The following is a 19,234-nucleotide window of genomic DNA, read 5'->3' as shown; positions in this document are numbered from 1 at the left end:
GTATGTATGTATGTATGTATTTTTATTATTTTAAAAATATTTTTTAAGTTTATTTATTTTGGGAGAGAGAGAGAAAGTAAGTGGGGGAAGGGCACAGAGAGAGACGGAAAGAGAGAATCTCAAACAGGCTCTGCAGTGTCAGCACAGAGCCTGATGTGGGACTGGATCTCAAGAACCATGAGATCATGACCTGAGCTGAAATCAAGAATCAGATGCTTAACTGACTGAGCCACCTGGGCATCCCTGGATGTATTTATAATTTCATATTTTCATAATATTATATCCTTTTTAAAAAATATTGTTTAGTGGGAAAAGTTAATAGGAACAAAATAAGGAGATAGCACTAAATTGTTTTAAAGGAGAAGCTAACCTTGCCCCCCCTTTTTTTTTTGCCAAGATGAAAATGACTGTCCTGTCCTCATGTGTCAGGTCAGCATCTATTTTTTTATATTGAGTGCTGGCTCAAATCAATGGAAACTCATCAAACTCCTGTGGTAGTATGGTAATTTAATATGTAGGACTAAGTGTGACAGAAGTCTTCTCTTTATTAGAAAACAAAAAAAGAAAGAAAGAAAGAAAGAAAGAAAGAAAGAAAGAAAGAAAGAAAGAAAGAAAGAGAAAGAAAGAGAAAGAAAGAAGCAATGATTGTTGGCTGTCAACCTGATATATTCTGGCGCCAAACCAAACTAAGCCTGGGACCTTTTGAGGATTTCAAGGCTGTGGAAATTGTCTTAATTATAATATGCTGTGCTTCCAAATATACATTTTTCAGGGGATCTCATATGACCTTACCTACAATCTCACAACTATCCCTCATATGTTTATGAGGTACATAAAAAGTCAACATTAGGATAGAATGAGGAAATAAGGTAATCTAGCACATTTAACACATCAGCAGTGCTGGCAAAGATGAGGACAAAATCTACATTCTTCACTGTAACTGTAGTATAGAATTGGAGTCAACAATTTCTTTTCCTTCAGTCTCCTTACTTACCCCATTCTTAACCCTACCAATAGGTTACCAATATGCATACCATTTGTCAGATGAGCATTTAACATTTTGTTTTCTGAGAAATTACTTGAAAAAATTAGACAAACTTTTTCAATATAGAGTAAATAGTAACTATTCAGTTTACATTCAAGTATGGTTAATTTCTGAATAAGCAGACATTATATACAGAAAATGCTCAAATACTTTGGGGGAAGAAACCATCAATAGGGAAATAAGGCAAATAGATTATGTATTTGGATACATAATGACTATGAAAGTTAATGATGAATGTTAAATAAAAGTCTGTAGCTTTCTTGCTCTTACAATTATTAGCAGAAAGTACCTTCCTTTATAGTGCCAACTCACTCTGCAAAGCAGTCAAGATTATGTATACTGGGAAGGACATTTATAACTAGAGTAGGAGGTACCCTGTGCTTGCCCTAGGATCATTCACATCTCCTCTTTATTCCTATTTAGGCTGTTTATACCACAACAAAATGATTTTCAGGTTTCCTGATCCAGATTCTACCCAGTACCCCATCCTGCCCATCACTATTTTAATCTGGTCTCTGACCATCTTTAGCTTGTTTCACCATGACTAACTTGTGTCTATGTCCATAGTCAACTTCAGGTGGCTGACTCAAACTCTGTGTCTTATGAGTCTCTTTTGGTTAGATCTTAGATCTTGGATACCAACCAAGATTCTTCCTGAATGAATTTATGAATCCCATGGCTCCTGACAATATGAACTTCTCAAGACATGAGCTCTTCTATGCCACACTTGCTTCACATCTTGCTGGGCTAGTTTTCTCGTTCTGGCCTGGGCTTCCTCAGTTCCCTGGTGACTCAGCAGTAAAATAACAGGAGAACTGAAGATGGGGTTGGTTTGGAGAATGGAGTATTAGAGAGCAAGGCTAGAGTTGTTTCATAGTCTAAAAGAAGGGAGGCATATCTGGCCACAAGATGGATGAACAAAAATGGGAAAGTGTCAGGACAAAGGTAAAGACAATATTCAAAACTGAGAATAAAAACAGGGTAAGTTATTCAAGGAATTACACAGGAATCCAAACCTAAAAAATGGGTCAGGAGATCGATCTGCAAAAAAAAAAAAAAAAAAAAAAAAAAAAAAAAAATCAAGCAGGATATTATGTTTAATAATCTTTGTCAGTTTTTTTTTTTTTTTCCTTTTCACAGACCTTTTTTTAAACCTTTATCAGAGCTTAAGTTACCATTTAGGAATATGTATCCATTGGTGATGGTAATTATGGGAGAACATGAGTAGAGAAGAAAAGGCTGGTATTAGGGAAAATGGGGTTCAAAGCAAAGCAAAACAAAACTCCAAAACTAGTTTCTGATATTAAGGTAGAGGAGGATGAGAAGTAATTTTGGGCTTTCCCTAATGAACTATGGATCTAATGTTTCTTTTTTTTTTTTTTTTTTTTTAATTTTTTTTTTTTTCAACGTTTATTTATTTTTGGGACAGAGAGAGACAGAGCATGAACGGGGGAGGGGCAGAGAGAGAGGGAGACACAGAATCGGAAACAGGCTCCAGGCTCTGAGCCATCAGCCCAGAGCCTGACGCGGGGCTCGAACTCACGGACCGCGAGATCGTGACCTGGCTGAAGTCGGACGCTTAACCGACTGCGCCACCCAGGCGCCCCAGATCTAATGTTTCTTATGTGCCCTCTAAATATGGACATAGTAATAGAATTTGGGGGCAGGTTGAATATAGGACTATACAATTTGGAGACAGAGAGGTGGATGGTCATTACTAGTTAGTGGGAGCTCTATCTAAGGTTGCCATTCTCAATCCCTGATTTCCCACTGTCACTTTGGATTTCCCACTCCTTTCCACCCAAGTAGATTATTTTAATCTTTAAACTCCACTATGGTAGATGATTGTAATCGCCATTCTGTATTCTATATAGGTTAGATTTGACTACCTTGCTGCTAGTTATGCCTCCACCTCAATGTCACCCTCTTAAAAAAACAAACAAACAAAAACCAATTTCAGAAATTAAATGAGTGACAATATTATTATAAGGATATCCTTAAATCTAGTCTAATTGACAAAGAAAAAGGAACTTATTTACTCTTTTTTAAAATGTTTATTTCTCGGGGCGCCTGGGTGGCTCAGTCGGTTAAGCGTCCAACTTCGGCTCAGGTCACGATCTCATGGTCCGTGAGTTCGAGCCCTGCGTCGGACTCTGTGCTGACAACTCAGAGCCTGGAGCCTGCTTCAGATTCTGTGTCTCCCTGTCTCTCTGACCCTCCCCCGTTCATGCTCTGTCTCTTTCTATCTCAAAAATAAACGTTAAAAAAAATTAAAAAAAATAAAAAATAAAATGTTTATTTCTCTATTTTTAGAGAGAGTGAGAGATAGAGAGTGAGCAGTGGAGGGGCAGAGAGAAAGGGTGACAGAGCATCTCAAGAAAGCTCCATGCTGACAGTGCAGAGCCTGATGTGGGGATTGATCTCACGAACTGTGAGATCATGACCTGAGCCGAAATCAAGAGTCAGATGCTTAACAGACTGAGCCATCCAGGTGCTCTAGGAATTTATTTATTTTTAATCTTTCATACTTTAAAGATGATTAGAAATAGATTACATGGGACCACATCTCAGAACAGGCATGATACATAATTCCACATGTATATAAAACGTTGAGGCTGCTTTCTAAGTATATTCTGGTTAGCATGGTGATGTATCCATAGTTAACAAAAATCCAATCCTCCAACGTCTTGAAATGTAATATGTGTCTTCTCTAAATATCTCTTGAGAATATTAATGAAGTGGTTGCATAGCACACCATTGAGTGGAATTTTCTAAAACATTTCCTTTGAACATCTCCTTTTCCCTCAAATACCATCAATAATCTCCAGCACCATAAATAGTTTAATCTGTCCTCTTTTCCTGCAAAGCCTTAGCATACACCAATTCCAATCTTAGTCCATCCTTACTTCTTCATTCCAGCCCTTTTTTCTTCTTCACTGGGCAGTCCTATGCTGCTTCACAGGTGAAATAAGTTTGCCTCTTAGCTCTCTCCAGTGTTTCTCTCTGCTACTTTACCAGTCAGCAATGTGTCTAAGTAGCTGAGCAATAGGAATGAAAATATTCTCTGAATGTTTATATATGTTTTTTCTTTATCCTTGTCATGTAAGAATTCAGTACCTAAGAATCCAGTATCTAAGCATTTAAAGCATAGGTTGGCACACAGTACATACTCAGTAGATAGACATTTGTCCTATTTTGGCGAAAGACTTCAACATTTCATTTTGATAAGTAAGTAGTACAAATTCTTTTAACTTCTTTGGTCTTCAGGGTGAAGTAATTATTATTCTCTCATGTGTAAATTTGGCTAAGTGTTCATACTGCAGAGTCTGGCAGAGCTGAGTCCAAATTCTGGATTAATGTTGCTTCAGTTCTCTGATTTTCAGTTTTCTCAGTTGTAAAAAGGGGATAATAACTGAACCTCCCTGTAGGTTTGTTGTGGTTTCAGCTAGATAATGAATGTAATATGTAACATCTTTAACATGCCATCTGGTACATTTTAACATGCTATCTGGTAAGTGCTTGATAACTATTTATTATTAAAATAACTTTAATAAATGTTTATAAATATAATATTTAGCCTATGATTTTGTGTGATATTTCATTATTAATAAATATTAACATTTTCTACAGAGGCAGTTATCTTAGATGAGGAAACCTTAAAACCCCTTGTATTGATTTGTCATTATCAGAAACTTTAATGAGACAAATTCTAAAAAAACTTGCCCTATTTTGTGAGAAGATTCCTCTTGGTCCAAATCCAATCTGTTCCCCAGTGTTGTTAATTGTCTTTCTGCAGCACTTTTTCTTACCTCCACATTCTTACATCAACTCTTGTAGTTCAGTCCTTCACTAGGTTTGACCTTTATGCCTTCCATTAGCATCTTTTTCTCCTCTGTCCCCTCTCCCAATTCATTCTCTACGTTGTTGTCAGAATAATCTCTTCAGAGCCCAGTTCTGATCGTGTTACTCTCCTGCACAAGAACTGTCAACTCCTTGACTTGCCAAGTACAATTCTCAACACCCCTGCCAAACTGCATTTTCAACATTATCTCCCAGTGTTCTTCACTACCATTATGCCCTAACCAAATGAGATTAATTGCTGTCCTGGGCACACAGACCCCCTGCCTCATCTCATATGGTTTCTTCTATATGAAATGCCAGGACTTTATTGGTTCAAAAATTAACCCATTCTTCTGTCTTCCATCCCAAGCAAACCTAAACCATGACCAAAAGATAATAACAATTTCTTTTTTCAAAGACTGCACAGAAATAAATTCAAAATATGCCGCAGTAACTTAGTAAAATGCGAAGCAACCTATATATTTATAATGTGCATGCTTAGATATTGGGATATATAATAGGTTTACATTGCACATATATTTTAAATGGTACCATAGTTAATGGAGAGAGTTGATGTAACCCTTAAAGTATTACATCATTTCCTCAACCACAGGACCTGGCCTGTATGTAATATCTGACAATAAGTTGTAACTATTCATTTAATTTTATAATTATAATGGCATTCAGAGATGCCTCTGCACATTATTTTTCACTCTTTGTGTCTGTTTTTCCCCCCACAGTATTCCCAGTACAAGCATGGAGCCTGTTATAATAAGTAGGCTCTCTATTTGTATTTGTTGAGTAAATGAGTAAATATGTGAATAAAAGAAAAGTACTTCAAAATGATGAGTTTTATGAACAGAACCATATAAATTATCTAATAACAAAAGAAAAATAAGAAAACTTTAAATTTTTTTTTCAATATATGAAGTTTATTGTCAAATTGGTTTCCATACAACACCCAGTGCTCATCCCAAAAGGTGCCCTCCTCAATACCCATCACCCACCCTCCCCTCCCTCCCACCCCCATCAACCCTCAGTTTGTTCTCAGTTTAAGAGTCTCTTATGCTTTGGCTCTCTCCCACTCTAACCTGTTTTTTTTTTTCCCTTCCCCTCCCCGATGGGTTTCTGTTAAGTTTCTCAGGATCCACATAAAAGTGAAAACATATGGCATCTGTCTTTCTCTGTATGGCTTATTTCACTTAGCATCACACTCTCCAGTTCCATTCATGTTGCTACAAAGGGCCATATTTCATTTTCTCATTGCCACGTAGTACTCCATTGTGTATATAAACCACAATTTCTTTATCCATTCATCAGTTGATGGACATTTAGGTTCTTTACATAATTTGGCTATTGTTGAGAGTGCTGCTATAAACATTGGGGTACAAGTGCCCCTATGCATCAGTACTCCTGTACCCCTTGGGTAAATTCCTAACAGTGCTATTGCTGGGTCATAGGGTAAGTCTATTTTTAATTTTTTGAGGAACCTCCACACTGTTTTCCAGAGAGGCTGTACCAATTTGCATTCCCACCAACAGTGCAAGAGGGTTCCCGTTTCTCCAGATCCTCGCCAGCATCTATAGTCTCCTGATTTGTTCATTTTGGCCACTCTGACTGGCGTGAGGTGATATCTGAGTGTGGTTTTGATTTGTATTTCCCTGATGAGGAGTGACGTTGAGCATCTTTTCATGTGCCTGTTGGCCATCTGGATGTCTTCTTTAGAGAAGTGTGTATTCATGTTTTCTGCCCATTTCTTCACTGGATTATTTGTTTTTCAGGTATGGAGTTTGGTGAGCTCTTTATAGATTTTGGATACTAACCCTTTGTCCGATATGTCATATGCAAATATCTTTTCCCATTCCATTGGTTGCCTTTTAGTTTTGTTGGTTGTTTCCTTTGCTGTGCGGAAGTTTTTATCTTCATAAGGTCCCAGTATTTCATTTTTGCTTTTAATTCCCTTGCCTTTGGGGATGTGTCAAGTAAGAAATTGCTATGGCTGAGGTCAGAGAGGTCTTTTCCTGCTTTCTCCTCTAAGGTTTTGATGGTTTCCTGTCTCACATTCAGGTCCTTTATCCATTTTGAGTTTATTTTTGTGAATGGTGTGAGAAAGTGGTCTAGTTTCAACCTTCTGCATGTTGCTGTCCAGTTCTCCCAGCACCATTTGTTAAAGAGGCTGTCTTTTTTCCATTGGATGTTCTTTTCTGCTTTGTCAAAGATTAGTTGGCCATACCTTTGTGGGACTAGTTCTGGGGTTTCTATTCTATTCCATTGGTCTATGTGTCTGTTTTTGCGCCAATACCATGCTGTCTTGATGATTACAGCTTTGTAGTAGAGGCTAGAGTCTGGGATTGTGATGCCTCCTGCTTTGGTCTTCTTCTTCAAAATTCCTTTGGCTATTCGGGGCCTTTTGTGGTTCCATATGAATTTTAGGATTGCTTGTTCTAGTTTCAAGAAGAATGCTGGTGCAATTTTGATTGGGATTGCATTGGATGTGTAGATAGCTTTGGGTAGTATTGACATTTTAACAATATTTATTCTTCCAATCCATGAGCACGGAATGTTTTTCCATTTCTTTATATCTTCTTCAATTTCCTTCATAAGCTTTCTATAGTTTTCAGCATACAGGTCTTTTACATCTTTGGTTAGATTTATCCCTAGGTATTTTATGCTTCTTGGTGCAATCGTGAATGGGATCAGTTTCTTTGTCTTTCTGTTGCTTCATTATTAGTGTATAAGAATGCAACTGATTTCTGTACATTGATTTTGTATCCTGCAACTTTGCTAAATTCATGTATCAGTTCTAGCAGACTTCTGGTGGAGTCTATCGGATTTTCCATGTATAATATCATGTCATCTGCAAAAAGTGAAAGCTTAACTTCATCTTTGCCTATTTTGATGCCTTTCATTTCCTTTTGCTGTCTGATTGCTGATGCTAGAACTTCCAACACTATGTTAAACAACAGCGGTGAGAGTGGACATCCCTCTCATGTTCCTGATCTCAGGGAAGAAGCTCGCAGTTTTTCCCCATTGAGGATGATGTTAGCTGTGGGCTTTTCATAAATGGGTTTTATGATCTTTACAACTTTCTCGAGGGTTTTTATTAAGAAAGGGTGCTGAATTTTGTCAAAGGCCTTTTCTGCATCGATTGACAGGATCATATGGTTCTTATCTTTTCTTTTATTAATGTGATGTATCACATTGATTGATTTGCGAATGTTGAACCAGCCCTGCATCCCAGGAATGAATCCCACTTGATCATGGTGAATAATTCTTTTTATATGCTGTTGAATTCGATTTGCTAGTATCTTATTGAGAATTTTTGCATCCATATTCATCATGGATATTGGCCTGTAGTTCTCTTTTTTTACTGGGTCTCTGTCTGGTTTAGGAATCAAAGTAATACTGGCTTCATAGAATGAGTCTGGAAGTTTTCCTTCTCTTTCTATTTCTTGGAATAGCTTGAGAAGGATAGGTATTATCTCTGCTTTAAACGTCTGGTAGAACTCCCCTGGGAAGCCATCTGGTCCTGGACTCTTATTTGTTGGGAGATTTTTGATGACTGATTCAATTTCTTCGCTGGTTATGGGTCTGTTCAAGCTTTCTGTTCCCTCCTGATTGAGTTTTGGAAGAGTGTGGGTGTTCAGGAATTTGTCCATTTCTTCCAGGTTGTCCAGTTTGTTGGCATATAATTTTTCATAGTATTCCCTGATAATTACTTGTATCTCTGAGGGATTGGTTGTAATAATTCCATTTTCATTCATGATTTTATCTATTTGGGTCATCTCCCTTTTCTTTTTGAGAAGCCTGGCTAGAGGTTTGTCAATTTTGTTTATTTTTTCAAAAAACCAACTCTTGGTTTCGTTGATCTGCTCTACAGTTTTTTTAGATTCTGTATTGTTTATTTCTGCTCTGATCTTTATGATTTCTCTTCTTCTGCTGGGGTTAGGGTGTCTTTGCTGTTCTGCTTCTATTTCCTTTAGGTGTGCTGTTAGATTTTGTATTTGGGATTTTTCTTGTTTCTTGAGATAGGCCTGGATTGCAATGTATTTTCCTCTCAGGACTGCCTTCGCTGCATCCCAAAGCGTTTGGATTGTTGTATTTTCATTGGTTTCCATATATTTTTTAATTTCTTCTCTAATTGCCTGGTTGACCCACTCATTCTTTAGTAGGGTGTTCTTTAACCTCCATCCTTTTGGAGGTTTTCCACACTTTTTCCTGTGGTTGATTTCAAGCTTCATAGCATTGTGGTCTGAAAGTATGCATGGTATGATTTCAATTCTTGTATACTTATGAAGGTCTGTTTTGTGACCCAGTATGTGATCTATCTTGGAGAATGTTCCATGTGCACTCGAGAAGAAAGTATATTCTGTTGCTTTGGGATGCAGAGTTCTAAATATATCTGTCAAGTCCATCTGATCCAATGTCTCATTCAGGGCCCTTGTTTCTTTATTGATCGTGTGTCTAGATGATCTATCCATTTCTGTAAGTGGAGTGTTAAAGTCCCCTGCAATTGCCACATTCTTATCAATAAGGTTGCTTATGTTTGCGAGTAATTGTTTTATATATTTGGGGCTCCCATATTCAGTGCATAGACATTTATAATTGTTAGCTCTTCCTGATGGATAGACCCTGTAATTATTATATAATGCCCTTCTTCATCTCTTGTTACAGGCTTTAATTTAAAGTCTAGTTTGTCTGATATAAGTATGGCTATTCCAGCTTTCTTTTGACTTCCAGTGGCATGATAAATAGTTCTCCATCCCCTCACTCTCAATCTGAAGGTGTCCTCAGGTCTAAAATGAGTCTCTTGTAGACAGCAAATAGATGGGTCTTGTTTTTTTATCCATTCTGATACCCTATGTCTTTCATTGGTGCATTTAGTCCATTTACATTCAGTGTTATTATAGAAAGATATGGGTTTAGAGTCATTGTGATGTCCGTAGGTTTCATGCTTGTAGCGATGTCTCTGGTACTTTGTCTCACAGGGTCCCCCTTAGGATCTCTTGTAGGGCTGGTTTAGTGGTGACGAATTCCTTCAGTTTTTGTTTGTTTGGGAAGACCTTTATCTCTCCTTCTATTCTGAATGAGAGACTTGCTGGATAAAGGATTCTCAGCTGCATATTTTTTTCTGTTCATCACATTGAAGATCTCCTGCCATTCCTTTCTGGCCTGCCAAGTTTCAGTAGAGAGATCAGTCACGAGTCTTATAGGTCTCCCTTTATATGTTAGAGCACGTTTATCTCTAGCTGCTTTCAGAATTTTCTCTTTATCCTTGTATTTTGCCAGTTTCACTATGATATGTCATGCAGAAGATCGATTCAAGTTATGTCTGAAGGGAGTTCTCTGTGCCTCTTGGATTACAATGCCTTTTTGCTTCCCCAGATCTGGGAAGTTCTTAGCTATTATTTCTTCAAGTACCCCTTCAGCACCTTTCCCTCTCTCTTCCTCCTCTGGAATACCAATTATGCGTAGATTATTTCTCTTTAGTGCATCACTTAGTTCTCTAATTTTCTGCTCATACTCCTGGATATTTTTATCTCTCTTTTTCTCAGCTTCTTCTTTTCCATAATTTTATCTTCTAGTTCACCTATTCTCTCCTCTGCCTCTTCAATCTGAGCCGTAGTTGTCTCCATTTAATTTTGCAGTTCATTGATAGCATTTTTTAGCTCCTCTTGGCTGTTCCTTAGTCCCTTGATCTCTGTTGCAAGAGATTCTCTGTTGTCCTTTATACTGTTTTCAAGCCCAACGATTAATTTTATGACTATTATTCTAAATTCACTTTCTGTTATATTGTTTAAATCATTTTTGATCAGTTCATTAGGTATTGTTATTTCCTGGATGTTTTTTGGGGGAGAATTCTTCCGTTTCATCATTTTGGATAGTCCCTGGAATGGTGCGGACCTGCAGGGCACTTCCCCTGTGCTGTGTTATATAACTGGAGTTAGTGGGCGGGGCCGCAGTCAGACCTGATGTCTGCCCCCAGCCCACCGCTGGGGTCACAGTCAGACTGGTGTGTGCCTTCTCTTCCCTTCTCCTAGGGGCGGGATTCACTGTGGGGTGGCATGGCCCGTCTGGGCTACTTGCACACTGCCAGGCTTGTGGTGCTGGGGATCTGGCATATTAGCTGGGGTGGATCGGCAAGGTGCACAGGGGCAGGAGGGGCAGGCTCAGCTCTCTTTTCCTTTGGAGATCCGCTTCGGGAGGGGCCCTGCAGCACCGGGAGGGAGTCAGACCCGCCGGAGGGATGGATCTGCAGAAGCACAGCGTTGGGTGTTTGCGCGTTGCAAGTTCCCTGGCAGGAACTGGTTCCCTTTGGGATTTTGGCTGGGGGGTGGGCGAGGGAGATGGCGCTGGCGAGCACCTTTGTTCCCACAAAGCTGAGCTCTGTCGTCCGGTGCTCAACAACTCTCCCTCCCGTTGTCCTCCAGCCCTCCTGTTCTCTGAGCAGAGCTGTTAGTTTATAACCTTCCAGATGTCAAGTCCTGCTTGCTGTCCAAACACACTCCGTCCGGCCCCTCCGCTTTTGCCAGACAGACTGCGGGCTCTGCTTGCCCCGCAGTCCGCCCCTCCGCCCTGGCTCCCTCCCACCAGTCCGTGGAGCGCGCACCGCCTTGCCGCCCTTCCTACCCTCTTCCCTGGGCCTCTCGTCTGTGCTTGGCTCCGGAGACTCCATTCTGCTAGTCTTCTGGTGGTTTTCTGGGTTATTTAGGCAGGTGTAGGTGGAATCTAAGTGATCAGCAGGACGCGGGATGAGCCCAGAGTCCTCCTACACCGCCATCTTCCTGGGATTCCCACCGAAAACTTTAAAATTTAAGGTTCTGAGGAAGGAAATATTAATTTGGTACACACAGTTACTAATATAACACTTTATCTTTGTCAAAGGCCATACAAATACTTAATAATACACTAATGACCCTTTTTAACCCATGCAAATTAATATTGCCTATAAGCATAGTTTAAGTAAATTATACAGCAGCTAAAGAATATTGGGCAATGAGTCTAAAAAAAAAAAAAGGTGTTTGACCTGACACCATATGAAAATATGTTAACAGGATTCCATGTAAGGAATAGCTCACTGTCTAATTTTTATCCTCTTTCAAACATAAATACATCTCCTCCGTATTAAATGCCTATTGATTCAAAAGGTAATATGGAATTACAAAATGCATCTGATGAGTTGCAATGAATTAGACTCCAGCTATATATCACTCGTTTTCTATGGGAGAGAAATTCATAAATCATAGAAGTGCCTTGAAATGCAGGTTTTATGAAAAGATTGTAACATTTTTTTCCTCTAAAATAAGCTTAGGAAACCTAATGAAATTTAAATTTTACCACCCCAAGAACAACATTAACCTTTGTTAGCCTCCCTTTTTGGAAGGGGATACATATTTATTATTAAGTATGTTTTAAGAGTTTAGCATCCAAACCTTAATGAAGCTTTGCAGTGTTTAAGTTCTTAAGTTAGTGATATTAGCTTGATTGTTAGAAGAGAGAAATAGAAAATGGGGATTCATGGTAAAAGGAAATGGAGAAAATAATATTTGAAATATCAGATCAGTCTGAAGAGTAGATACTGAAGGACTCCTAAAGACAGCTGTTAATATGACTAGGATTCAAATCCTAGCATTTATTAGCTGTGTGATTCTGGACAAGATGCTTAACAATATTTCACCTCAATTTCCCTACCTATAATTTAGGAATGATAATAATGGGACCCTGCAGGGGTATATTGAGAATCCTACAAGATAAAATCAGTGTCTGGTACTTTTTATTAATGGCTGAGACAGAGAGATATTTGTTACTAGACCAGTTTTGATGTCACAGCAGTATTATCTTGATATGTTTAATTATTTTTGGAAATACACTATGATTCTCAATTTTAAAAACACTTCAATAGCTTTCATATTTAGTCTTTTTTGTTCATTTTTGAAATTTATGTTTACTAGACAAGTATTTTCTCAGGTACCACAGTGCACCAGACCTTATAGTCAAAATTCAATTAAGATCTAGCTCTACAATATTTAAGGAGCTGGCAGACTAATGGTGGACCTAGAATATGGAAATTCACAATCACTGTACAATAGGAAGCTGGAATGAACACAATGTGGTGGAAACAAAGACATTCAGCTACTGACCTCTTTTTCCACTAATTATTCAACAAATATGTGTACCAAATGACTACTATGTGTTAGGGACCTTTCTAGGCACTGGGGATAGACCAATGAATGAAATAAGTTCCTAGCATCACTGAACTAATATTCCAATGGAGTGAGAGACAGTAAATACATAAGCAAGTAAATAATGTAAACTGAGGTTTAGGTAAGTGATATGAAAAAGAGGAAAGCAGCATAAAAGACAGAGAATGACTAGAGTTGCTGTTTCCAAATAGGTGGTCAGCTGCTTTGTAAGGAGGTGATATTTAAATAGGGTCCTGGGAAAGTGGAATGAAGAAGCACACCTTACAGAAGTCAGAGGGGAAGAGACAGTTGATGGTAGGTAAAAATGCCCCCAGGCTTTTGTTGAAAAAAAAAAATGACAATCCCTCTTGGTAGAGGGATTTGAAATAAAAATGGTTTGAAACAATATGGAATATGTAGATCAAAGGATTTGTAGGAGGATTTGGAGTAAGGAAGCTGAATAACCCAATTTTCATTTCAGCTATGTGGCAGACAAGCTCTATGGGGAATCAAGTGGAAGCCAAAGGTAGGTACTTTCTGGTTGTCCTTTCCCTGGACTTTGAACTTGCTGTTGAAGAAGAGACTTCTCTGCCATAAGACTTTGGGAGGTGGTGGTTGGTTCACTCTGAAGTCTATCTCCTGACCAGTCCCTGGCTCTGGAGGTTTTCCACCCCATCTCCTTGGGCATTTTGCACCTCAAGTGCAATTCATCTATGTTTTCTCTTCACTTTCATTTAATAATAGGCACTTCCACAGGCTTTACTATAAATCAGAACCTCCTTTATCTTTGCCTCACCTTCAAGACTATTTTCATTATTCTCTGACTCTTCTGGCACTGTTGTCATTTTGCTGTGTCAAATGATGAGACATGTGACATCAAAGGTATAACCTACATCTAAGCTGTTAGACACAGACCTTACTGTCCTTTGATGTAGAAGTTTAATTTGCTGAAAATATTGAACAGCAAAACACATCACTTTAAAGTATTGTCAATACTGTTGACTAAATTTATATATGCTGCAGTATTTTTCTTCCCTCAGTCTGTTATGCTTATTTTTATTCAACAAATATTATGGAGCACACAAAGCACTGTGCTAGCTATAGGACCTGCATGTTGTGTGGTTATCGCTATGGTCAATGGATAGTCATTTTAAGGAAAAGACTTGGAATAATTTCCTCAGGTTTTGGTTAATTAACATTTTCTAGAGTTATGTAAGTATAATGTGTTATATATGTGTCTGTGTGTCTGTGTATTATGTATGTATGTTTGTATATACACATGTGTGTATATCATGTAATGAAATAGTTACTGGGATGCATTGGTGGCTCAGTTGGTTCAGTGTCCAACTCTTGATTTCAGCTCAGGTCATGATTTCAGGGTTCATGAGATCGAGTCCTGCATCGGGCTGTGCACTGACAGCATGGAGCCTGCTTAGGGTTCTATCTCTCCCTTTCTCTCTGCCTCCTCCCCCCCTCAAAATAAATAACTAAACTTAAATAAAAAAAATAGCTACCATTTTCTTGGCTATATTTTTGTGCCAGGCATTTTCCTACGTATGATTTAAGCCCCTCAATAACCATGCAATATGTATGTATTATTCACATTTTAATGACAGAGAAACTGTGGGGTTAACTTGCCCAAACCAGGAGTTAATAAAATTGAAGAACCAGGATTCAAGTCCAGGTCAATGTGACTGTAAAGCCCACACTGACTTTCCCAAACAGAACTAGTATTAGCAAAATACAGAATGCATTTGGGACAAATAAATTTACTTCTAAGAAAAGCAAAGCTGAGCTTATAAATCGTTGCCATCAAAATCACGTTTCTGTTAAGTCATTTAGTATTTCCCCAGAGATTCTCAGTAAAGAGAGGGTATTTCATTTTAAATGAGCATGTACAGAGATTTATATCATTGACTTCATTTTTTTGGTATTGAGCAATACGAATCAGCATTTTCTTCTTTCTGTTAGTCTGTTGCTTCCCTATAAATAAAAGATCGCAAAAAGCTGTTATACCACATTGAAGGAAATACTCAATTCTCAGGCTTTTACAAGCTTTTGTAAAACTGTAGTAATCTTGGTGAAAAACGTCCTGGCTGGTAATATAGTGAACAGATGAGCTCACCCCTGGTATGCAAAGCTGCCGAATTAGCTGGTTAAACAGGCTGCTGAGATAATTACATTGTCTGTTTTGTGACACATTACACCGGTGCATTTGGGATTAACCTGTTCTCTTGTGTCTACTTCTGATCAGTTTTTTAGACAGCCTTTTATCTGATGAAGGAGCACAGACATCAAAAGAGACAGGGGCGTGGGTGAAAAGAAAGGGCTCATGTAAAGCTGAAGAGTTAAATTTTCTATGTAAATTACTGAACATATAGCCTTTATTTCCATAACTTTAGTTGCTCTCTAGAGACCTCTGCTGGAAAAGTTGGGAAAAAGTTTCCTTTCCAATTCATTGTGTTTTACTGTGGCTATTATATCATAAACTCAGTAACTAATTAAAGAATGAAATATCAGTGTCATGTCATACATATAACATTAATTATAAAAAGGTACTCAAGACAGAAAAAAATTTGCATTTTAAAAGTTTAGAAGGGCCTCCTAATGCTAGAAATATACTGTGATAGTCTATCACTACTCATTTACACATTTATTAAGAGCCTACTATGGGCTTAACAGTTATTACTTTCAGTTAGTTTTTTTTTATTATTTCTAATTTTTTTAATGTTGTTGAAGCCCAAGCAGAATTATTTATTTTGAAATTAAATGTGACACATTATAAAAGCAACAAAAACAACAACAACAACAACGACAACAACAAAACTGTCCCTGAAGATATTTATGGGCCTTTAGTTCCATATCATTATCCTGAAAAGGAAAAATTATTTAGACTTTCTTATTATGTGAGAATGTAGTCACATAAGATTTCATCATCAGTGATAATTTAGATAGACAACAATTAAGAGAACAAATAGAAAAACCTACCCATTAACAGCCTCTGGCAACTCAAATTGAATTTAACCAACTATTGAGCCTCTGGCTACAGGGAGATGCAATTTAAAGCAGGTATAATAGATTTTAACAGCTAAAATTTGTTTGTTGTGACTGTACCAACTAAGATATTAGTTAAATGGCGCAAGAAATTTCCTTCATGTTAATGAACATCAAATTTAACTCCTGCTGTCCATTTTTTTTTCTTTCTAAAATAGCTGTGCTTGATTTGATAGGCCAGCATTCAAATGAGGTTCTTGCAAACAAGTATACAGGCTTTTGAGTAAAGTTTGACTCGGTTGCATCTACATCCTTTAAATACTTCCAATTTGTTTAAGAGAACTTTTAAAATATTGGTATATTTCCTTATGAAAAATGCATCCACAATGTTATGTCACATGCAAAGAGCTCATTTAAAAGTAATGTGTTTCCTGGGACACTTCAGTGGCTCAGTTGGTTGAGTGTCCAACCCTTCATTTCAACTCAGTTCATGATCTCAGGTTCCTGGGATTGAGCTCCGTTGTCAGGCTCTGTGTTTTGAGAGTGGAGCCTGCTTAAGATTCTCTCCCTTTCTCCCTCTGCCCCAGGGCTCCTCTGCTTGTCTCTCTCTTTCTCTCTCTCTCTCAGGCAAACAAACAAACAAACAAACAATAAATAAATAAATTAAAGTAATGTCTTTGAAGATATTTTAACCATTCTCAGTAAAAGAAATAAAATCTATGTTCACCATTTTTAAACTGAGTTATTTTTACTTGTTTTAGGTCTGTCTAGCTTTATTTTCATTGCTTACATGCAGGCAAAGGTGAGAAAGTAAGATAATTTTATGTTTTCATTGTTTTAGCTAATATACAAGATTCTTAAAATGTGTACGTGTTTATGATCTGAGTCCTAATGTTTGTTATTACTCATAATTTAAAAAAAATTCTGTGAGAAAACGGAACCAATGCTTGACAAAATTTTACGTGATTAAGTTATTTTCCAATCCATACAGAGAAAGGTGATTTTTCTTTATAGATTTTCAACAATATTTGACTGCACAGCCATGAATAATAGCTATAGTCTAATTAGTATTCTGACATTAGGCTTTCTAAGTATCAGACACCAAGACTAAAGAAAATTAATGTTTTTCTTTTTTCTAAACGTTTTTGCTTTGATTTAATCAGTTTCTGTGCTAATGCATAATTATTAGTATACTTATAGCATAGATACCTATTTTCTGTTAATCTAGTGAGCATGAACACAAAAGATAGTTTTATGAAACACTTACCATGGCCCAGAAATATGCTAAAGAATTTGTATATAATCTCATTTAATCCTTCTAATGATCCAGTGAGATAGTGATTATTAAAGCTATTTTACCAATGTGGATATGTGGCTTGGAGAAATTAAATAACTTGCTGACATTTGGATAATTTAATAATGACAGATCCTGGATTCAAACTCTGAATCTTTTTAGTCTAAAGTTTAATTTGAACACTATGTTATAGTACTTCTGAAAAAATGCACAGAATCAATTTTTTTTAATCTTTATTCTTGAGAGAGAGACAGAGTGTGAGCAGGGGGAGGAGCATAGAGAGAGGGAGACGCAGAATCTGAAGCAAGCTCCAGGCTCCGAGCTGTCAGCACAGAGCCCTACATGGGGCTTGAACTCACGAACTGCGAGATCATGACCTGAGCCGAAGTCGGATGCTCAACCAACTAAGCCACCCAGGCGCCCCAAGAATGCACAGAATTAAATTTAATACCTGTTGACTGCATCTTTTGGAAGTGGGATAAATTTTGTATGTATTTCCCCAAAAGAGAAAGGAATAGTGTTCAGAGTAGTATGATCAGTATTGGAACTCTCGTTTCCAATACCTAAAGCCCATGACATTTCTATTTTAATGGTGGGGATGCTGCTGATAGTGCAAATGCCTCCAGAATTAGGTACAATAACACAAAAAGCCTGCAGAGCAGTCTTTGGGAAGATATTTCTGGTAAGTGACTTTGAAATAGAGGACTTGAGTTTGAATCCTAGAGTGGCACTTAAGTAGGTATGTACCCAAGCAAGAGTATTCCAAGATCTTTGGAATTCTATTTTCTCATCTGAAAAATGGTGATATTAATACAAATCTTGGGGAGTAGTTGCAAAGGTTACATATGACAAATAAGGTTACTGGAATAGTAAAGGTGCAAACAAAGTAGGTTCTCATCTCACATTTCTTTCATAGTAAACTGGGGGAAACTCAATATATGTGTGATGCAATTAGATATGAAACAGTGAACGAACACTACAAAACTCTGCTTGATAAAGTGCAATGCTGACTTGTAAGAAAAATTCTGTCAATATGGAATGGAGTTTCAGGGAGAAAATGGGGCTTGAGATGAACTTTGAAAGACGGGAGGAGAATTTGTATAATTTGAGAGAAAGGAGTCATTTTTTTCAAGGAAGACAGCACTAGCTGAATTGCGTGGGTGTGATAAAAGTCCAATCCAGTTACAAAAATACCATTCCAATGAAAAGCTTTAATGAGATTTCTGCATCCCAGCAGATGACCCACTTATTTAAATACCACACAATATTCAGTACTGCAGAATTCCTTGATGACATGACAATTTACTCAATCTCTTGCAATTGGGTGTAATTTAATCAGCATAGAAATTGAGGACACTTTACTTCTAGTCAGCATATTGCCTCTTGAGTTAGCATTCTCTGCTCAACTCAAGAGTGGCTACTGGTCTTATGTCCTTCTTTTCAGGAAGGGGTTCCTATGTTTTCACAACCCATGCCCTAAGACCAGTTCCTTACACAGATCATAGAGTGGCTCACCCTGTTTGCTCTGTCAGCTCTAACTTTGATCTCTGCAGAGGTGGCATTACTTTCATTCTAACTTATTGGTGGTCAGTGTGATTAATTAAATTTGTTTACAGAGTCCTTTGTGAGTCATGGATAGTAGCAATGGGAAGTGTGGAGCATCTCTCATTAATGTTTCAATCTGGGCACTTTCATAAACTCTTGGTAAGAGCATACATAGCAGTGGCCTTTTTGGAGGGAAATGTCAATAACCTTAAATTCATATACTCTGATCCAGCATTCTATTTCTAGAATGTTTTACTACAGATATACTTACAAAAGGGTCCACAGAAGAAAAAATGGAAACAAATTAAGTATCAGTCAAGAGTGGAATGGATG

The sequence above is a fragment of the Leopardus geoffroyi genome, chromosome C1 (assembly GCF_018350155.1).
Source record: "Leopardus geoffroyi isolate Oge1 chromosome C1, O.geoffroyi_Oge1_pat1.0, whole genome shotgun sequence".
Lineage (NCBI taxonomy): Eukaryota > Metazoa > Chordata > Mammalia > Carnivora > Felidae > Leopardus > Leopardus geoffroyi.
This window is presented reverse-complemented; position numbering follows the sequence as displayed.